This window comes from Perissodus microlepis, chromosome 14 (assembly GCF_051167445.1).
Source record: "Perissodus microlepis isolate ML-2025 ecotype Zambia chromosome 14, ASM5116744v1, whole genome shotgun sequence".
In the NCBI taxonomy this organism is placed as follows: domain Eukaryota; kingdom Metazoa; phylum Chordata; class Actinopteri; order Cichliformes; family Cichlidae; genus Perissodus; species Perissodus microlepis.
The window spans coordinates 31638516-31661884 of NC_140474.1; the positions used below are offsets into that span (position 1 = coordinate 31638516).

Genomic DNA, 23369 nt, shown 5'->3' on the forward strand with positions numbered 1-23369 from the left:
CTGTGCTCATTTGTGCCAGCTGCAAGGATTTCTCCAAGAATATCCTGCAAAAGACTTTATAATCACCTGGAGCAGTCCCAGTTTAACACACTGACAGATTCAGCACTGTTGAACTTTATAACAAAATAAAGTTATCAGTGAAGCTGATGCTGTTGTTTTAGATTCTGTGTGATTTACGCTGACTAATATAGTCATTCTCAATCCATTTTACAGACTGGATAATTAATCGGTAACGTTCAAACACGATGAGCACATTGATCGTTAAACCCAAATCTCTAAATGATGCTGCATTCCTATAGGCTAATTAGTAGACATAGGACATCGTAGGGTGTAGGACATCAGAAGATGCTTGTCTGCAAACACTTCCAGCTTTGCTTGGTAAGATGTTGCAAAACTGTGAAGGCCTCGGAAACCTTTGCCTTCAAAGCAAAAGTTGCAAGATTTTGAGATGCGTTGGTTGCAACAATAAGGCAAAGCTTTTGCTCTCAATGTTTTCTGATTCTGGTCTGTTTTCAGACAAACCAGCATCTTTTATGCAAACTACGGGCAATCGTGGCAAGTCTGCTAGTGACTAAACCAATCAGACACAGGTTTTGATTCAATGCTCATTTTTGCAACCAATTTCACCTGGCAACAGCAAACAACGTCCAGCAACCACTGGCCAACCTTTCAGGTAATGCACATTTTTCCCTAGCAACTGGAAGCTGCCAGCATGTTGCCAACCAGTGCAGGAATCATTATGAGGCAACTGATAGTCAAAGATGATGTAGATGGAAATCCATGCCATTACTCTTATGGACACAGACTCTGATTAGACTCTGATTAATATATCAGTTGTAGCACTCAGACCCAGACAATTAAAGGAGCCAGGCTCAGTTCAGATGGTCTGGACACTTTTATAAGTGGTGAGTGCCAAAAAAAAAATGCATGAATTAAAAGGTTTTAGAATCCCTAAAGCTTTAAACAGGAATTGAAACACGCTAAAGACTAAAGATAAAGAATCCTAATCGTTCTTTAAATGATCGGGACCGACTCGTCATTCACGGCGTTGATGTGCAGCAGAACCACTGACTCACCGGGGCTCGGCCGCCTCAAACGTGCCCCTGACCACAGTCTCATGAAGGCAGAAGTTACAGTTGTAATTGAACTGGCGTCCACCCCTTATTAAAACGAGTCGCTTCGCTTCACGAAGCAGCGCCGTGCTCAGTCATGTAATGATTCCCCTGCCTCAGAAGCTGCGCCCTCCCCGTTCCGAAAGAGAGTCACCTTCCCTGCCTGCGCCACAGACACACCTGTTTGTAATTGGCTCTTATTAAGGGAGTAATGTTTTGCACCTGTGCCACTCGGCACACTCAGTCATCCCGCCAATCAGGAGCAGAAACTGTAAAAGTCGGCCTATGAGGGACGAGGCTTGTAAAAGTCGATTAGACATGAAAGAGGAGCTCCCCTTCAGGGGAGGATTTTGGTGAAAGGTTCTCAGAGCAGAACAGCTTGGATTTATTCCAGTGGTGAAAAAGATACGCAAGATGGGACAGATAAGTGTTTTGTCAGATGGATGTTGCTGAAAACACGATACTCGACTGATATAATGTTTCAGATCAGAAAGTTCATGTTTATTTCTTTCTCTGTGGCCATCTTACACATTTCATATATTTTTCCTTTGGTTCTCTTGTGCATGTGTGTAAAAGCAGGCGACTCACAAAGGGGTTAACAGGTCTGAAGGAATCGCAGCTTTGTCATAAGTCTCACTTTGACTCATCTAATTCACTATGTGATCGGCATAGTGTGAATACACACTTTATCATCAGCAGACCTTGACCCACATGGACCAGTAAAAAAGGAGTATCCTCCCCTACCAACACACACACACACACAAAAACATTCATTCTTTTGATCCAGACAAAATGAACTGACCATGAAGAAAGAGTTCTGGCTATATCACTCCTCTCCTCTTTCTTCCGTATCCCATTCCTCCTCCCTCATTCCCTATCTTCCCCCTCAGGACAGGTTCAGGGTGAGGGCAGCGTAAAGAGGGAGAGGATGGAGAGATGGAGGATGTGAAGTATGGAAGGAGACGCAGCAGCAGCTGTCCACTAATGAGGTGCCTGGCTCCCTCTATAAACCAATACCGACAGATATAGCCAGAGGACAGCCACACTGTGTGTGTGTGTGTGTGTGTGTGTGTGTGTGTGTGTGTGTGTGTGTGTGTGTGGGTGTGGTGTATTGCATTGTATTTGCGTGTATGAGGTGCAGGGGGGACTTGTGTGTTTCAGTGTATGAATGCGATGTGATGGGCAGCGAGAAAGTATGGAACATAAATAATATGGTCAAGTCTCATGACTTAAAGGCACATAAAAGCTGTCATGAGTGTTTGCCCAAATTAGGATCTATGCTGTATGTGAGAATTCATTTTCTGACCTTGGAAATAGTACACAGTGTATTGTTACCAACTTTTTCCCATCAAGTCCTCTGAAAAAGTGAACATAGAGATGATTTCTGTTCTGAAATGGCCTCTGTAAGGAGGCACTGAGCCACAAACTCATGTATGGCACAAACACACCCTCTTTCAACCATCAGAGGCTGACTCCTGGGGTACTTTCAGTCACTGATTACATTCGTTTTCACCTGCTGTTTGGATAGGTTTAGTCACATTTGGCTAGACTATAGAAATATCATGATAAGCTCCATTTTCTGGGCACCAGTGTGCTGAGCTCCACCCCATATAACTGTGACTACACCAGCACATGTTCAACACATGACAGAAGAGGTTAACAGAGGACTTTAAAATGTTTAACAGCTTGCACTTATGACCTAGGGACCAATATCTGCAGGACAGACTCCTTTTTCCAGACCGTTTTATAACATTTTAGTCAGTTTTAACTGATTATACTGCATTACAAAAGACTGACTGGAAAAAAATTATAACAATGGATGAAATTTTGAGCATTTTCATACAGTAAATACATAAAATCTTTAGTTAAATGTCACATAATCTAGCTCAGATGTTGGAAACCCAAAATACTTTATGATGATTATGCAGATTTATCTAGCAATGTCATTTTGGACTCATTTCCTGGAGTCATAGAACAAATAAATACAATTTCACAATGCAGACCACTAAAGACTAGGCTTGGAATCTGCAGTGTAGTTTAGGGTTAACATTTTCTTTTATAGTGTTTCCTTCCAGCGTTTTAACATGTTTAAAAAAAAATTTAAAAAAATTGTTTTTATACAGTTATTATTTTCGGAATTACTTCAAGTATTACTCCATGGTCTTCGTTAAGAGATGGAGTTTGATTTTTGGAAAAATAGAAAAACAAGAAGAAGGTATTACACTAAGATTACAAATGATATGTGTGATTTGGGTGAAAGCTAGGTTTGCATAGGAGTGTGTGTGCAGATATGTAGAAGTCATTAACTCCCAACATCTCCTGACAAAGAAAGAATAATATTTTTGCAGCGCTTACTGACTGATGCTTCTATGTGCATAAGCAGCATTAGCTAAGAATTTCAGGATAAAGCAGCTACATGCTGATATCTTTATCTCACTAACACTGAACAGATGCAGAGATAGAGTAGAAAGGACAGAAAGTAAATGCACGGTTCTTAACATTTGTAATTGCGCTTCTTATCATATTCTTGCAAAATTGTAGGCTAATGCAAAACTACTTTGAACAAAATATTTGGACTTTGTGAAGTTGGTTTGATATGACTTTCCAGATGCCTGAATGGGTTCAAAGTAAGCTCAAAATTTCAAAGGTTTGATAAAATCTCTTCTGCTTGTGTGTTCAAAAATAAATAGATTCACTCCGTTTTTCTTAGCTGACATAGTAAACACAGTAAAGGAAATGAGTTTGTATTGCCTGAAATTTGACAGAAATCGATGGATTTTCTTACATTTTTTTACCATTAGCTTGTACATTATACACAAATTTTGTTTTGTCCAGAGTTGCAGATATAATTGAAAGAAATAAGCAAGAAAAAGTTTGAAAAGTTTGAAAAGATGTGATGGCCATAAACAGGACAGTTATTATAAAGGTGTCCATTAAAATCACACATTTTGTTTGTTTAGCAGTCTGATATTGGTACGGTCCAAAGGACAGCTCATGGCGCTTGGATTTGCATTTCCTGTGAATGCCTCGTCAATGGGCAATAGTGGATATTCATTTCAAGCTCACACATGAGCTAAACAATCAAAACTATAATTTTTAAACCATGACATTACATGATATTTTAAATCTTTATACAGTTCTTTAATATATGTTGACATATGAGAATCATAGTTATAAGGCATTTTGTCAATTTGGGGCCAATAAATCGTTAAGCTGATCTTAAAAACCTTGGTGGATGTGAGCCAAATTTGAATGGACTGTTGACATGACCCCACTGTACACCCCAACAAGGATTTAGCAGAATTAATTCAAAACCTTTTGAGCTGTCAGGGTTTTAGACAGAATGATGAGACATGCACAAATGCTACCAACCAAAACTCAACCTTCTGGGCTGAGATAATAATTAATTTTGCTGAAAGTGGACAGCTTGGCATCTAGTTTTTAAGTGGCTGGTTCATTAAAACAAAGCAAAAAACTTTACATTACTTTACACTAAAGAAAGATGGGGTTTTATGCGGTCACTTTACTGGTCAGGCCCACCTTGGCTCATATTGGGCTGCATGTGGCCCATTAACTAAAATGGCTTGTGTAGAACCGTGAATGTGCTCGTCACCATTGTTTTGTTAACTCTGCATAGAGACAACGTGGCTAAAGCATGGTGGATAGATGAGTACAGCCCACGTCTGAACCTTAAAATGCTAAATGCTGCTAAATGTGTGTTAGAGGAGACTCTGGGCAGTAACAGAGATCCTGCTCGTGCTCAGATCCAATCAAAACAAAAACTGATAGCTGGAAGTTAGAAGCATTTTTTTAAGTTAAACATGCTTCATGTACAACTGCTGTTCAAATATTAAAGATATTTGAGGCAATTTTTAAATTTGCATCTTACCTTCTCACTTCTTTTGTTTTCGCTCTTTGGAGTTGGCATATGGAGGGATTGTCAGAATTTTCTGAAGAAAAAAACCTCCTCAAACTCTCCTCAACCTGCTCCTGATAAGAGAAGAAAGACACAACCGTTTTCATGCAGATATTATTAATATAAACACATAAAAGTTAATTTTAAGGCCTTAAAAAACAAAAAAAGGGTTAGATGTTTTTGAGTTAAAGAAATCCATATTTTGCTCTGAGGACTAGAAAAAGAATGATTAATAATAATTTTTAAAAAAAAACACCATCTGTTTCTGTGTAGCTGATTCTACATATTTCTCATATGTCTAAAGAAAAAGGAAGGGAAAGGCCCACCAGGAGAGTGCTGGGAGTAAAAAATGCAGCGCAAGGCCGAGACTAAAAAAGGGAGTGAGAGCAGTGGAGAGGTGTATTTCACAGCACTAGGTGCACTGGAAATTTACAGCGTGTGGTCTCTTGCTCTAAATGCAGATATTAAAATCATTGCCGCTGTGTGTTAGCATAAGCTTTCCTCCGGTAGAGCCAAAGGGCTGTGTTTTATGGCTCTTTTATTTAGTAATCCACAGTGGTTTCGGCGAAGCGCAGTTTCCCCTCCCAGCCTCCTGCTCTGACTGCGTTTCCTTTATCAAAGACGGCCATTGTGTACTTAATATTGAGCCTATAATCCAGTTATCAATCCTGGCACTGGGGGGAAAAGTACATACAGTTAGCTCTGAAGGTCGGCTCACAGACAAATAGATTTTGAGACAATAAAGATAGAGGTTGAAAGAAATATTTCCACAGTCGGAACCAAAGTCAGAGGCAAAAGCACCATCGTACGCATACACACACACAGACGCCCAGACACCTTGTCCTCATTTTAACAGCGTTGTAAAAATTACAAATAAAAATGTGATGAATTTAAAACTCTTATAGGTGTGTGCGTCAGTGTGAGATGGCGGTCATCCGATATGTAAAGCCTCAGGGAGAGAAGCAGGTCTGTGTATCTGGCATTCCACTGCAGGGTAAACACAAAGTCAATGCTATGTTTTATGTCAAGCCAGAGAAATTCATTACGTCTTATCACACATTCAGGTTTCGGGGTCAGCGGCAGAGCGTAAACCCACACATGTACTCAGTGTTTATTATTGCGCACTTACATATTATTACACTCCTACATTTTCATAACTCACATATGGGGCAAAAAGGCCGGCCTGAAATTCAGTGTTTATTAAATGGGCTGCTATGCAGGAGAATGAATGGAAAACTCATTGCTGGCGTTCCCCTGCACATAAACAGAAGCAAAGAAACACGGCAGACGGAGAAAAGAGAGAAAAGCAGCGGCATAAATCCAAAGGATCCCTTTAAACCAAATAATCAAAGTGCATTTTATCTTTCAGTAAGCGGTAGCTCGCCAAGTCATGTGTGTTAGGTTTATTTATTTATTTATTGGTCTCAGATATTTAGATGTTTCTTCAAAGTCTTTCTGAACTACAGTACTACAACACTACAAAAAAAATCCTATAAAAAATGCTGACAGATTATTGTGTGGCTCGTTTAGAGTAATGACCGCCCCTGCAAATTTGAGTGGTTCTCCTCCAAATTAAACAAAGAAATGTGCAGACATCATTTGCCTGTGTGTTTCATTAAGTATAAAAAATGAACCACTGAGGTTCAAGTTTTGTTTAAGCAAAAGGGAAGAAAAAAATATGGAGTAACGATCATTGTTTGGGTGAAAATGCCTGCTTGGCTCATGTAAAACAATTGCTGACGTTCAAAGCACCTAGAAATACCTGCCTTTCATGATCACTCACTGGTCTCAGAGTGTGTTTGCATGTCGACTGCTATCCCTATTTTTAATCCTGATATTGATTATATTTAGCAGGCCTTCACCTCTCACGTCTCAGCCTTCTTGAATGTTGAGAAAACTTGATAAGGGCTCTTTGTTTAAAAGGCCATAATATACTGGTTTGTAGTCCAAGAAGGATATCCATGTCCATGCTCATAAACCCTGGCTATAACCAGTATACTTGTGTAAACAAAGTGGCTGAAATTAAATTTTGACTTAAAATTATAGTCATCAAGACTTGAGCAAGACAATTCTTTATTGGCGGTGCCATGGTCAAAGGAAACCAACATTAACTGCAGAAAAAAGGAAGCAAACAATGGTTTCCCACTGAAAGTTTGATGTTTTGTTGACCTGTCCTACAACCCCAGCCTCCTACGTCTCCTGACTTCCTGACTCGATAACAATTTTACACTGTTTCCACTCTTGCTCATCGCTGACATGACTCATTAGTCATGGCCGCCCATATCTTGAAAGTAAACACATGTTGTTGTAGGGCTTTTGTCAGAATGACTTGCTACAACAATCTCCCTGTTCCTGCCAAATCTGAAAAAAAAAAAGAAACCCAGACTGAGACTGGAAGCTATATTTTTCGTTTACTTCATCATGACTGACTGTTACCATGCCAGGCTCATGCAACACATTTGCCATGCTGTGTCCTGATCTCTTACTCCCCACTGGGCATTGTAGATCGACTTACAACACATGACAAACATAAAGGCAGAAAGCAGAAATATCTTAATAAATGACATATAAGTGAAAATAACCAGAACCATACCCAGCTGGAACCTAGAAGCTTTACGCAACAAAATGGCACAAACCCAAAGCAGGACTCAATAGTTGGTGAGGACCTGGTAAATCTGAAAAGCATTTTGCAGTAAAACATTTTCAGTGCTTTCACATATGCAATTCAGTGTATTGACTAAAAGTGCATTTTGTTAAAGGTATGTTTAACCCCAAGTAACACCAAGTGAGAAATTGTTTCTTTTTTGTTTAGTGACCCCTCAGAGAACCTAAAAGAATGACTCTGAATGTGAGCTGTTGAGAATGAAGGACAAATAGCTGTTTTAAAGAGAGTTGATTTAGATTCAGGCATTCCTGGCGTCCCTGACAGGGACCTTTCACTTTTCTCCTGTTGTTTTATTTTTTATTTTTTGCTGTCTTCAAATTGTCTTCAAATCAATATGCTTTTGATAAATAGCTCTATTCAAGGCCACGGAAAAAAAACTTTGCTTCGCTTGTTTCAAGCTATACCATTGTATAATTTACATTAATGATCACACCATGATTCAGAGCTCGTTGACTGTTAGCTCTAGCATAGCCTTGTCTTTTCTCGGTTGAGGTTTTCTACCTTAATATATTATATCCAAGGGGTTTGAAGGCCAAAGAGAAGAAACGCACAGTCTGATATACTGCATTATTTGTTTTGACTGGCTGTTGCATGAGCTAATTACGCCTAAAACCACACATTAAGCCCTTCCAGTCCTGCACAAACACACACTTTATTGATTTAAAATCCTGTCTAACTCCTCATTACCGAATGGCTTCGCGCTTGCACGCTAAGGCTTCCTCCCGTCTCAGTTTTCCTTGCATACAACTTTCTTGGCCTAGAAATGAGGGTGCTCTTCTGTGGATAGAGGCTCCCTTGTGTGCAGGATGGCTTTTCATCCGACTGTAGCAGATACCCTTGGCCCAGTTCATCTGCAGCTCATCACATGCATGTCAATATGGCAGCCGTGTAGGCCCGTTTCACGTGCTGTTGAGCATTAATGGCTGCATCGTTCACCTGGTGGCGTGCAAAAAGCCCCACAAATCACCCTGCGAAGTCACACTGCAGCGGTGCTCAAAACACAGGCTTACAGCTTGTACGTGTGCAGTGTGCACCGCAGGTGACTTCTTTGATGCTTTCGGTTGCTGCTAATTAAGCTGTGTGTGTTTTACCCCGTACTGCATCAGTTACTGGAAGAGCTGAGTGTTAGGGGGAGTAAAACTGGCAGAGATCTGAAGCTACAAAGCAAGAAAGACAAATGGAGTATTTGTGTCAGCGTGCACAGCTGTGTGTACGTGTTCGAGCTTCTCAGTGTGTGTAACTTTGGATGTGGTGTGCTGCATTCTGCGGTTTGCAGCTCTGGTGACTGATGTCCCGTCCTTCCTGTCTTGCCTGTGTGGATTGATGTGCTCGACTGCTCTGCTCTCAAGGCCGGCTCTGCCCCTCCCTGACCCTCCCTTAGCCCTGGCTCGGCTCCCATTAGCTCAACCTGACCCTCCCCAGCCTCTTTTGACCCTCACCAGCCTGGCTCGGCTCTGTTCTGCTCTGCTCATTCAAATCGGACTCGCCTCAGCCGAGCAGCTCTTACCGAGGGGAGGATGGGATGGCTGAACCTTGGGGCCGGCAGATATATGAGCCCTAACTGCTATTTCATTAAGCTGACTGTCATTATGAAAAAGCCCTTTCTTTTTCCTTGTTTTCCTTCTCTGACTTTCTCTCCTCCTCCTCTGCAACCTCCACCCACCTTGTCTGTCTCCCTAATACTCTTACGTTCAAGGACGGAGCAGTCGTTCGATGCTTTACGGTGGAGAGGAGATGAAACAAAGGTTTGTTCTACTCTGTGTTTGCGAGGGGAAAAAATGCACTCCAGGGGAGGAAACTGGGAGGTTATGAGGGTCTCGCAAAGCCTGAGGAGATGGATGGCGAGACATTGTGAGGTGGTGACCTCGGTGGTGTGGAGATTTAGTGTAGGGCAACGCACTGTTTTGAGAAATGGAGATCAGGTGATTAGCCAGCACTGGTTCCACTGCGGCACAGGCAAACAAAGTGTGTACTGTATTGAAAAGGAGAGTGCTAGTGCCCTTTTTTCCAGCTTTGTATTTTGCATTTGCATCTCACGCAAACCTGGTGATCAAATATTATCACAACTCTGTTGCATGTGTTGCATTCAGTTGATTTATTCTTCTAACGGGATGTAATGACAATTTGATGCAACAGCACCCGCAGCAAGAGTTACGTGCACGACACGTCCCCCTCCCCCTTTTAAATTCTCCACACATGTGAAGCAGACAATCTTCCTTGACATCTCTGACACAGCAGGGCCGTATAGCATTTTTATTTTTCTTCTGTCCCAAACAAAACCCATAACTCAGCCACCCTTTCCCCTCCAGATTGTAAAGGCAGGGTGGAGGGAATGAAAGGCGAGCAACTGTTTTTACGACAGAGTGAGGGATGTAAATCGTGCAGGTCGTCAAAGCGGAGGGGCTGAAGAAGGCCCCTATGACTCTGGGGTACAACTCCAAACAAAAGATGTCGGCCTTTCTCAAAAATCATGAAGGACTACACCCCCCCACCCCCCTCCAATCCATAGGTTTGTTACAATGGAAGCGTGTGACTGTACAACCAGCTCAGCAGCAAAAACATTATATCATCATATTCTCGTCTTCATCCCTAACTCTCCCTGACTTGCTCTGCTAACTAGCCGGGGTTTGGGTGACCATAAGTGCTGAGAGGGTGCCATGCTGACGAGCGGAGCGACTGTATTTATGGCTCTCTCACAGGTCCCGCATGAATTATACATGAGTTCTCATTGTGGCGCGGAGGAGCTCTGGATGTAAATCGATAGGTGTTCACTTCCACTGACACAAATGATATCTCCCCTAAGCAGCTCCCTCATCTGCCTCTCTCTTTTTCTGTGTCTCGCTGTCATTTTACACCTCGTCCCGGGATAATAATGTTTACCAATCCGACATCTCTCGCGCTTACAAAAACACATGTGAGCAAAACACAGGATTAGGGTAGCTTTGATGAATGCATTGATGCGTCGCTCGAAACGGATAAACAGATGAATAAGTAAATGCTATTCATTGCCTGAAAGGAGACGGGGACGACAAGCAGTGATTGGAGCTTCTCTTTCTTTCTTTCAGAGAATGCGTCTCGTCTGAAAGGGGAGAAACTGATGTAATGGAATGCAATAACAGTATGATCTCTGGATTACAGCACAGGATAAAAAGGTGTAATTTAGGTGCTAATTACTGTTATCATTCACATGATATCATTTCTAGAAATATTTCTTTTTTTCATACTTGTCAAACTCTGTTATTTTTGATGGGCCCTGGAGTCTCATCCTTCATCCTGTCCAGATAGATAGATAGATAGATAGAAATTATGCATTCTCCATGAAAGTTGTTGCAGTCAAGGTGAAGGAAGCCTTTTTTCTCATCCATCAGTGAGAGTGCTGAGTTCAGTTTCTGCATAGTGTTTGCCGGCATTAAATGTTCCACTGAGCATTTGTATTACATTAGATTTTGACTATAGATTACATGTCTAATTCTGCTACCGGGCCTGTTTTCATTCAGTGTTTATTCCTATGGCATCAGTGTTTTGTATGTAAAATCGTTTATGTGATTTTTACAGTTGCTTCTCCCATTTGATATTTTTCCTAGGGTTTTACTACTGTTACTGCTACTGCTATCCAGCTCAGTGGTCAGGACAGGTTGCAAATCTTTCAGAATCAACTTTATGATTTAGGGCAGAGTAACTGCATAAAACAGCTACTCTTTTTCTCTTTTAAGGAACAGAGAGCTACAAAATCAAAATTAAAGGTCATTTTATCAGCTTTAACAGTTTGAATATTGTTATTTAGTGAAGAAATGTTCACTGTGATGTTTAGTTTAGCAGACAGATATAAGTACAGTAAAAAAAAAAAAAAATTCTAAGATATTATATATCAGGACATAATGAAAATCAGTCCTTACCTCAGAGTCAATCCTCTAGTCCTTACTAGGGCTAAATACTATTTAAGTACAAACAGAGATGAAACATGAAAACACATGAAAAGTAACATTGTGCCATTATTTGTGTAACTATGTAACACTTATTTAACAATTTAACAGTTTAATATGTCACGTTTTGTACTTTATTTGAGGCTGCATTTATCAAATTTTAATACCTGAGATGGACCCAATTGTTTTATGTTATAATATATAACACCTTTAGAATTTAAAGAGCATGTACATCTTTTTTTCACCGTGACTTGTTTCAGTAGTCTCCTGGCACTTAGCAACTAGCGCAATAGCATTATAGTTGCTAAGTGCCAGTAGTTGCTATTTTCTAGACGTACATGAAAACATAAACACACTCGATTTATGATTTATTAGACATTTCCAAAACTGTTTTTTTGCTGAAGAATTCCCTATAGCAGGCAGACACAAATACATATTCTGAACAAAATGTTTTGAGCTATATTCCTGTTAGCGACCAAATTGGCTAGCTTCTTGCATATAGCAAATTGGCTAGTAGGCTGTTATGTTAAATAGCAGCAAAAATAAAAGAATAAAGAAAAACATGGGTCTGGCTTCTAAAAATTAAAGCAAATAGAGAATGCCAAGATGGGCTACATATCTGGTTGCCTAAAAGTAATATGATTGTAAAGATGTTTACAAAAAAATAACACTAATATAGACTAAATATCTTAAAGTTTTCTTCAATAATACATTAAGTTTTTGATTTGAATAAAATAGCCTAAAAAGCCTATCTAAGGTTTTATGTATCCTACATCTGTTTTAGACTGTGTTGTTTTTGGCATGTTCGTAGCTTGTACGCCCGTCCTCAGTCAGAATCACTCATAGTTTGTGACATCTGGCTTAAAAACCATGATGTTAATGTTTCAGCCAACAGGAAATAAATGTCACTGATTTAAATCAAATAAATGTATTTCAAATATATATTTAATGAGAATGTAATCCTCCTCTGTGTTTTTTTTTTTTTAACGTTCTCAGGCCAATCGCTCCTCTTCTGACTTTTTTCCACTTCAGCGCCATCCGTCTCTTGTTGTTGTTTTTGAGCCTGAAGCGGTGTTTCTAAGAAAGAGCCTCTGTGACGACCCACTGACACACCTGTTTTAGAGGTCAGAAAGGTCATGGCCTACAGGTGAAGAGGCAGGGGAAGTACATATCCTTGACTTTAGAGTTTCCAACCGACTCAGAGCCGACACAACCACTGTTTATGTTGTCTGGTTAGGTTTTCAGTGCACATTTTATTTGAGTCATTTATTTTATTTTTATTTGAGTCACATTTTATTTTGTTTCATTTAATGTAGTGCCCGTGTAATGTAGTGCCTTCTTTATTTTGTTTTCTTTTGTTTAAGGCGGCATTTTTATGCCTCTGTTATACATTTCAGTTCTCTTACATGCACACCCACACACACCCGCTTTCAGCGTGCTCACAGGGGCAAGTTGTCTTAATCCACCTGGCTTTGCCTCTCAACTTTCCAAATGCCGCCATGAGAGCCGGTCATAACTCATCACACACGTACACACTTTCTCACACACGCATACACAGTCGCACAATGGCCGTTGCTCCAGAGCCTTTCTTTGGTGAGCCTTCGGCGCCGTATTACATTAAAGGTCAGTTACTGAGTTTCCATTTTAGCCTTGCCTTCCTCCGGTAGCATGCTGTGAGCTAAAGAAATTGGAGGATTGTCTGTCAGGCCGCCTATTTGATTTTTTTTGGATGGCTGGGATGGTTTGGCTTGAAGGAAACCATCTCTCCTTCACCCTATCCTCCCTCCTAGTTCATGCAACTTTATACTCCACCACATTACAGAAGGAAAATGATTGTACTTTACATTTATTTGGCCGTTTTAGTGACAAGTTATCATGTAAATGTAAGATTTTTTTGAGGAAAAAAGGGAAAGTAGCTAGTAGATATATAAAGTTGGCTCATTAATAAATCGATTGTGAAAAAATAAATCATATGGTAATATTTTTTCTCTCTCTCCTAAAATGACCCCATATATTTCATATAGTCCAGTTACTTAAACACCCTATTTTATTTTTTTTAAATGACTCAAAAAATTTAAAATTATGTGTGTAATGATGTTCTCACTTGGGCTGCAGGTACCTGTGATAACATTACACATCAACAATTTTTTTGATCAATGCATAACCAATATATATCAAAAAATAAACTGTTTTTTCACACATTTTCTGTATATGAATTTTACTTAAATCTTTAGTTTAAGAGGATGACGTGAATACATGAGAAAGAGATGGCATGTCATGAGAAATGTACCACTACACACCAAAGACAAGAAGGCAATCACTTAAATATCAACCACCATGCTCTGGTTGGACATATATGTATGTATTTACATGTATGTATTTGTCTTTGTCAGTTTAACAGTTTCTGTTTTGCCTCTCCCTGTTCCCTGTCTGTTTTCTTACCTGGTTCTTCCTGACCTTGTACTTTCTCCTCACGTTCCCCTCTTTCCTCTCTCCCTCTTTGGTCTGACAATCATACACAAACAGATTGTATTCAATTAGATGAAAAATTACATTAATATGAAAAAAATTCTATTAAGATCACTAACAAAATGTCCTCTCTCAGTGTACTTTCAACCAAAAGGCAAATAACCAAACCACATGAACATCTAATAAAAGATATAAACATTGAAACACTGATCCAACATTATTCTTGATTGACGGATCATTTGATCTTACACTTTTACCTGAATGTGGCTCCTTTTTTTGAAAAAACGTCCTTATATCCATTATGAACCTGGCTGTCTCTCTGTACACAAACACACACACGCACACAACAGTTATAAGGTCAATGGGCATTCAGTCAGTTAGCTAGTTAGTATCCATTTCAAACAGGACAGTGGTAACCAACAGTAGGCTGCGGACAATTTAAAGTTTTAGATTTTAAATAGGCTGTATACATTTCAATGGGAGCAACAGGACGGTCAAATGTCGCTGAATTTACTACAGAGCAGGACGGATTGTAGAGTAGTGCTGAAGCACCCCCAATTTCGCATAGTTATACTGTGCTATCAAGTTGCTTGACCATTACACAACTTAAATTTAGTCCCAACTTATCACATATGATTAGGTGGTGTATTTGTGAATCAATACAAGTTTGTGACATGTTCTTTTAAACGACTCAACCTAATAAATTAACAAGACACTGTGCTACATCGAGAAATATAGAAACCAGGTAATTATTGCTGCTCAACAGTAGCCGGGGGTGGAGCTTAGCAAATGCGTCAGATGCATTTAGAATTTTTGTTCAAATGAATGTTGTCATAGCATTTATGGAAAAAACACATTTTGAAGAATGCTAGCAGAGCTGGTACATGCACTTTGGATTACAGAGGAGAAAAAGAGAGGAGAGGAAAGAAAAAAAGATTATTTTTTAAGGTAAGGACCGCTTGACAAGTGACATTTGCTAAAGGGGAATTATTAAGGGGACATGCAGTGTCCACGTTTATGCTAAACTTTTCTAAACACAGTGTGGAGGGACCTGTACATGTGTTGGTCTTCTAAGGTACCTTCTTGCTGCATAGTGTGAAATGCTTTAAAGCAGCGGTCCCCAACCTTTTTTGCGCCACGGACCGGTTTATGCCCGACAATATTTTCATGGACCGGCCTTTAAGGTGTCGCGGATAAATACAACAAAATAAAACTAGTACCGGTACCGAAAAAAATAAAATTTATTCATAACACACTGAAAAGACCAAGGAAAACCAAGTAAACGATAAAAACGATAACAAAATAACGCTGAAAACCGATAAAAACCCTGAAAACTATACATTTCACACCTGAGCCTCAACTCTCGCGGCCCGGTACCAAACGACTCACGGACCGGTACCGGTCCGAGGCCCGGGGGTTGGGGACCGCTGCTTTAAAGAGTAGAATTTGATATTCGCTGCATGCATGTACATGTACATGGGTGCTCACATTTTGTAATTTCTTTAGTGTGATATAACCAAGCAAGTACTATCTTACAGCCTGTTCTTACACAAATCATGTTTGTGTTCATTTTCCTGCCTACCGCTAGACTCTGAGTAACTGCTAAAATCTAAGAGGAATGAAAATGTTTGTATCTTAGGATCTGTTATCTTTTGTTGTTTGGCTACAGAAACTATGTGTGTGTGTGTATGTGTGTGTTTTAATTTTATTTCAGAATTAAAAGCACACTTGAATTTGTGTCATCCATCAGTGAAAACCCACACTGACAGTTTAATGCTTCTCTTTCCTAAAAAAAAAAAAGTGAGATTTGTGCCATAAATCAGGTCGATTATTTTAATTAGAAGTGTGTTTTGTTCAAATGAATGTTGTCATATTATTAATAGATTGAAACCTTTTGAAGAGTGCAGTAAGGACCGCTCAGCAGGTGACATTTGCTAAAGTGGAAATGTTAAGGGGACATGCAGTGTCCATGTTAATGTTAAACTTTTCTAGAATCAGTGTGGAGGGGACCGGAGTGTTTTTGTGGCGTGGGTGTGGTGTGATCCTGTGCGCGTGCAGGAGCAGCTCGGAGTGACATAATCTGGTGCGCGTGCGAGAGGTGGCCCGGATTGAGTGGTGGGCTGGGTGTGGCCCCCTCTCGTGCGCGTGTAGGAGGGGCTTGGAGGGGTGTAATCTTGTTGCGAGTGCAAGAGGTGGTCCAGTGTGACACTCTCTTGCGCACGTGCAGGAGTGTGAGGTTCAACGCTGGAACGTTGACCCTCCTCCCCCCCACTTCCGGACCAGGTTATGGATCGTTCCTCAGTGGGTTTGTGAGAGGTGGCCCAGATTGAGTGGTGGCTGGTTGTGGCGCATCTTGCAGGACGAGCTCCGAGTGGCGTAATCTTGTGCATGTGCAAGAGGTGTGCAGGAGTAGCTCAGAGTGTGAGGTTCATCTGTAGGACGTTGAACCTCCTGAATCCCTCCCCCCGGACCAGGTTATGGACCTTTCCTAAGTGCACGTGTGAGAGATGGCCCGGATTGAGTGGTGGCTGGGTGTGGCCCCCTCTCGCGCACGTGCAGGAGGAGCTCGGTGTGGTGTAATCTGGTGCGCATGCGAGAGGTGGCCCGGATTGAGTGGTGGCTGGGTGTGGCGCCCTCTGGTATGCGTGCAGGAGGAGGTTGGAGTGTTCAATGTTCCAGCGTTGAACCTCCTGAATACCCCCTCCCGACCAGGTTATGGACCTTTCCTCAGTGCACGTGCGAGAGATGGCCCAGATTGAGTGGTGGCTGGGTGTGGCCAACTCTCGTGTGCGTGCAGGAGGAGCTCCGAGTGGTGTAATCTGGTGCGTGTTTGAGAGGTGGACTGGATTGCGTGGTGGCGTGGGCGTTGCGCACTCTTGCGCGCGTGCAGGAAGGGCTCAGAGTGGGTAATCTTGTGCGCCCAGATTTTATGTGGGAGCAGCGCCCTTTCGCACATTAGCGAGAGGGCATAATCTGGTGCGCGTGCGAGAGGTGGCCCGGATTGAGTGGTGGGCTGGGTGTGGCCCTCTCTTGTGCGCGTGTAGGAGGGGCTTGGAGGGGTGTAATCTTGTTGCGAGTGCAAGAGGTGGTCCAGTGTGACACTCTCTTGCGCACGTGCAGGAGTGTGAGGTTCAACGCTGGAACGTTGAACCTCCTCCCCCCCACTTCCGGACCAGGTTATGGATCGTTCCTCAGTGGGTTTGTGAGAGGTGGCCCAGATTGAGTGGTGGCTGGTTGTGGCGCCATCTTGCAGGACAAGCTCCGAGTGGTGTAATCTTTTGCGTGTTTGAGAGGTGGACTGGATTGCGTGGTGGCGTGGGCGTTGCGCACTCTTGCGCGCGTGCAGGAAGGGCTCAGAGTGGGTAATCTTGTGCGCCCAGATTTTATGTGGGAGCAGCGCCCTTTCGCACATTAGCGAGAGGGCGCTGCTCCCACGCGTTTTTCCTGTCCCTGCAGGAGCAACAGGAACTGAAGGAGGAGCAGGAGCGGCTGGAGATGCGACAGGAGTAGCAGGACCTGCCGGACGAGCATGAGCAGCATTCTTCACCTGATGGAAGAGACAGGAGCAGCAGCCATCATTAATAAATGCAACATCATATCAAAATAATAAAATCAATCAGTGTCATTCATAAAGTCGAAGTTGTGTCACTTCAGTCTTCAGCACTTCCTCAAAACATGAAGAAATCCTTTCTCCTTACAAATATCTCTGCCTCAAGGTTTTATGACAACATGATTCTTTGATTAAAACTCATTGTTTAAGTTTATTGGTAAATATTGACACTGATACACACTGTGAATGTGTATGTCAGTGTTGGTGGTCATCTCAAGTTCACTGTACAGATAAATATATACATATACGTATACATAAATATATGTAAATACGTATAAAGTATGCATTTTTAATGTGCCGTGCTCAGTTATGTTGCAGCACTGACTCAAAACTCAAAAGAAACCCTTCAGATTTTTCAGCAATGTCTTCAAACCTGGCTTTTTACTAGCCAAACATGATAATTCCATTTAATATCACATGTAATTGTGGGTGCTAAACTTAAGGTTCCAATGCTGTAATCCACAAACCTATGGGTGATGTCAGGGTGGCTGCATTGATCTTTTACATACAGTCTGTGGTTAAGATGCAGAAGTGCATCTTTTGTACCACTCTAACATAAACTGCATCAAGAAAAAAACATAAATCTATTTTTAAGCAAACTGAATTCACACAGTGATCACACTTTCTGCTTCTTTTACCTGCACTGTTCACTATTGTCTGCAATGGATATTTAATTTCCTCTGTTTCAAGGCTTGAATTAGTCCAGCAGAAACTTCATTTAGATGAGAAAGAGAGAGAAAGTTGAGGGGTGATGATTATAGGAGTCTGTTGATAGAATTAACAATCTCACAATCATGTAGTCAGCATAAATTATGAAAATATTCAGGACTCTTTGTGGCCTGCAGCAGAAACACCTAAGAACCTGAAAATTAGCAGCACCTGTTACAGTCAGCAAGTAGTTGCTGGAGGTTGCCAGCTGTTGCTAAATGAAATTGGTCACACAGTGAGCGCTGTACCGAAAACCTCCTTATGATTGCTCCCTTGTGGATCTTCACCCTAAAATGTCACGGTCAGGATGAGGGTCAGGGGAGGGTGACCCATGACATAAAAATTACAATTACTTTATGCTGCTAACACAACTTGTGTTAACAAACATGTGCACAGACAGCATGATAACACTAAGAACCCAGAGTGATGTTAAAGCAGAGTGCATGCAGACCCCAGGCCAGCAGCCAGAGCCTGAACAATCATGAGGTTGCAGCGTCACTTTTTACCTGTTCATATTTCTGGTAGAGAATCACTTTGCTTTGAAGTGTCTTTGGGCTGGTTTCGGTTTGTGTTGTTGGTTTTGTGTTACATTGCATCAAGTAGACTCAGATTTATATTGCTAACCTATAATTTTGTGACAGTGGGTTTCAGGCCAGGGCAACATGGTGGTCCCTCACAGCAAGAAGCTCCTGAGTTCAAATCCACCGTTTGGCTGGGGCCTTTCCGTGTGGAGTTTGCATGTTCTCTGTCTGCTGAGATGTCCAGGTTGTACCCCACCTCTCATTCTATAAGCACAAGAGAATAGATGGATTTTATGGAGTAGAGTAACAAATTACTTACTCTGGTGCATAATTAAGTAACATACTGCACTGCTAATGTGTGACGCTGTTTTCTGAGTAATGACCTCAACACTGCAGTGTGTGTGATGTTTATGTGAGAAACAACAGTTCCTCTAATCTTGACTATTTTTAAGTTTCATCCTATTAAGTTCCCAGTATTTAAGTTTTAAAAACATCTCAAAGAAGAAAAATGAAATCCACTCTACACTTATAATTAACTATGAATTCTGATTGGAGAAAAGAAAACTCCTGAAAAACGTAAAAGAGGTCCTATTATGTTCATTTCATGCTCTATATATTTAGTGCTGGGCTCCACTAGAATTGCTTAGCATGATTCACAAATCAAAGCAGTCCTTATTTGTTTTTCTCTGAGCTTTAGTGCATGCTCCCCAGTTAATCCTCGAGCTGAAACAAGCCGTTTCTGCTCGCTTCTCCCTTTAAGCCAGCTTTCTCCGGACTCTGCCCCTCTCAGGGAAAATATTTGAATAGTAGGTGGGGGTTTCTTTGCTCACAGTCAGAGCTGTGTGCCTGAGACAGCTATACTATAAGGGATGTCCCCTCTCACTGACATCACTATAAATCCACGAGTAGAAAAATATGTAAGTGTTTAAAGCCTGCTGCCTGAGGTTTTGTCTCACAGGGATTAGCGGTCCACATATGCTGACCTCATTATTTGAATCTTTGGCCACGTTTAATATGACACAAGTAAGAAAAGATTAACAAGTCCATATTAATCATGTATCTACTTCCTGCTCTTGCCCGTGTACCCGCTAATATGCAAACCTCGCCTTCATGCTTCACTGGTTAGCTGTTCACTGTTTTTTTAGTAATATCACACATGCTCGTGGACGAGGAGGACATTTAAAGTTGTTGAACCTCTGTGATTTGTTAAGACAAGTTTCTTGACCTAGTTTAATTGCCAATTAATAAGGGTTTGGTTTCCATGGTAATAGTCTAGCCATAAGTTCCCTTGATAGCTCCGCTGACCTGCAGTAATGATGGTATAGATACAGCAATTATAGTTATTAATAGATACAGTAACAGAGCTGAGCTGAAAATAAAGGTTACATCCTGATAACCAAAACTGAACCCTTCATGGAGCAGTGGCTTTGTGCTTCATATTGCTGTCACTTGTAATGATTTCTGCCCTTAAACTTCCATGCAAAGCCCCTCTTCTTTGGGCACGTTTACTGTTGGCCCTTTATTAGTACTTAATGGACTGTACGATCAGTGTCATGGGTTCAAAAAGCGCTAGCAGGCTAACCGGTGAACCAAAGCACGAGCCACTTCATTTAATTAGCCTGGTTGTAATCTTATTATGACACAGCCCTGTCTCCATCAGTACATGCTGTGTGGTCCCCCTGAACTAAAGTCAACTCATCAGATTTACAGGCAAAAAAAAAGCTCCCACAACAAAGAGACAAATAATAAAGAAATCTGCAGATACTTATGTGAAATATAGCTGTTTTGATACATTTTATACAAGCGCACGCTCACTAAAAATTATACAAACACACACTCCTCCAATGTACACACCGTAATTACCTAACAAAGCTTGCTATCTTAAACTTTTATCCCCATAAGCACATTTTCTCACAAACATATAGAAACACACTCTGGCTCATTGCTGCACATTTATTGTTACTGGGTCTCCTGGGCTTATTATACATGCACACACACACATGCTGCAACCGACTGGCCAGTCAGCCTTAGTTGTTTTTGGACTCAGGAGTCTAGTTAGCAAAGCCTAGAATCAATCATTTAGGCGGCGTAGAGCAGCTCAGTCGATGGGGTCGCGCATGGGTGAAGAACCCAGACCGGTCCCAGAATCCCTCACTCTGAGGGGGGTGCAGGAGCCAGGACAGCAGGGGTTGGAGATCACAGATTGAATGATGTCTTCAACGGGATGTAAGGACACAAGCTGAGTGAGGGTGGGTGAAAGAATTGTAAATAAATATGTCGGCACACTACCAGCGCTGCTTATTATACGACTTTATTAAGCACTCCATTTTCACTGCCCAGCTGAGCTTTGTTATTTTGGAAAGGCACACTCCTCCTGCCTCACATCAGATTATATCACTCTGCCAGAGCTTAGCTCAGCTGCTTTTGGTGATGCCTGATCTTAAGGAAAAAAAACTTCAGTGAGTCATTAGTTTTCAATAATTTCTCATTCGGGATCACAGAGGGACTGGAGCCCATTCCAGCATGCATCAGGATATTTTTCATACAAAAACATACTGTACCCACAGCCTACTGAGAGCCTGTTGTTGAGCTGACCTTCTTGTTCTGTTATTGGGGAATCCATCAAGAATCCAAACAGCAGAAACATGAAGAAGTACCCACACTGTGAGTGTTCCATTAAGAGATTTGTTGGTAATGATTCAATCAAGACATCGCAATCCCTCAGGTAAAACTTTTTGCTTGAGGCACAACAGCTGCACCTAAGTCTTATTTCAAACAGGGAGCCGAAAAACATCAATTTAATTGATTTGTCATTGCCCCCTAATTAATATGTGGGAAGGCTTAACCTAATGTAGAAAGGTAAGCTTTTCTTTGGATATAGCAGTTTGTACACAAAGGCAATTCAAAGAGGTGCTTAGAGAGGCAGAGCGAAAGCCTGAGTTGTGCTCCCTGCTAAGGATCAAACATCGCATCTGTTATTAGAACTCCCCAAGTGGGCTGTTAGCAGGCTGCAGAGGATAAGGGGGTTATATAATGAAGGAGAATCCATAATAAACTGTTGCTCCTAATCATCAGTGAGAAAATTGTTAGTTACACCGCTGCATTTTCATTTTAGCTGTACATTTTTTCACAGTTTGTAGCACATTTGTTCAGTGTGTGGACAGGCAGTGCTTTTTTGTTGTGAGGATTCAGGTTGTCATAGGAGAGATACGACAAACAGCCCATTGCTAAGTACCATTGTTGTCTTCTATTGTCCATCCATCCATCCATCTTCTTCTGCTTACCCAGGGCTGTGTCGCAGGGGCAGCAGCCTAAGCAGAGAAGCCCAGACCTCCCTCTCCCCAGCCACCTCCTCCAGCTTATCTGGGGGAACACCAAGGCGTTCCCAGGCCAGCCAAGAGATATAATCTCTCCAGCGTGTCCTGGGTCTGCCCCGGGGCCTCCTCCCGGTAGGACATGCCCGGAAAACCTCGCCCAGGAGGCACCCAGGAGGCATCTTCGTCAGATGCCTAAATCACCTCAACTGCCTCCTTTCGATGTGGAGGAGCAGTTGTTCTACTCTGAGCCCCTCCTGGATGACCAAACTTCTCACCCTATCTCTAAGGGAGAGTCCAGCCACCCTGCAGAGGAAGCCCGCTTGTATCCACGATCTTGTTCTTTTGGTCACTACCCACAGCTCGTGACCATAGTCCTTAATAAAGTCTCCAATAAACCTGGAGAGATAGTTCTCCAGGTTTTTTCAAGGACATTAAAACCTCTTTTTTGGCTGCCTTTTGTTTTGTTCTCTATTAATGTGATCCAACACTGCTTTCATAATACTGAGGATAGATAGATGACACACATACTACCCAAAGGTGATGCTGAGATTATATTTTAGCTATCGATGCTATCTACTGATAGAGACTACCAATGTACATGACATTACTGGGCAATGATCTTTTGTATATTTTTCCATGTCCCATAAGTATTTTTTCTTTGTTTTGAAAATGCTTTAGCAGGAACGTTGTGTATATTATAAGCCAAACCATTCCCATGTTTGTATTTAGCATGGCTGTAGAAGTTGTAGTACATTTTTAATGTGAAATATTAAACCACTTTATCTTTTATATCAGAACCGTGCATATCCCAATTTAACAAAAAGCAGCCAGACATGAAAGAAATGCTTACACACAAATGAGCTAAGCTGTTGCATACTATATTTCTCATGATCTTATCATAGAATGTTGTATCACTATTCCCTGGCATGAGTGCTATTTTAATTCCATTCCCCAACCTGCTGAAAACTAAGGATTAAAATTGTACAGATCATGTGTCCATATGTTTATGTGTGTGTGTGTGTGTGTGTGTTGGGTTGCATGTGTTGTAGCCCACATGTGAGCTGTGATAGGAATCTTATTGCTGTCAACAGACCAAAGGCCAAAGCTGTGCTGAACAGAGAAAATCCC

The 23369-nt window shown here is 41.5% G+C and overlaps 1 long non-coding RNA gene across 2 annotated transcripts in view; it reads left to right on the forward strand.

Moving 5' to 3' along the window:
• LOC146374225 (uncharacterized) overlaps positions 1–17711 on the forward strand; it is a 57418-nt gene extending 39707 nt beyond the window's left edge. The window contains exons 1-2 of one of the 2 annotated variants that reach the window (XR_014802289.1): positions 14575–15033; positions 17542–17711. This is a non-coding gene — a long non-coding RNA (uncharacterized LOC146374225). Of the gene's footprint in view, positions 1–14574; positions 15034–17541 lie in introns of those variants that run through there. The other variant, XR_014802288.1, reaches the window with a different exon arrangement.
• The last annotated feature ends 5658 nt before the right edge of the window (positions 17712–23369 follow it).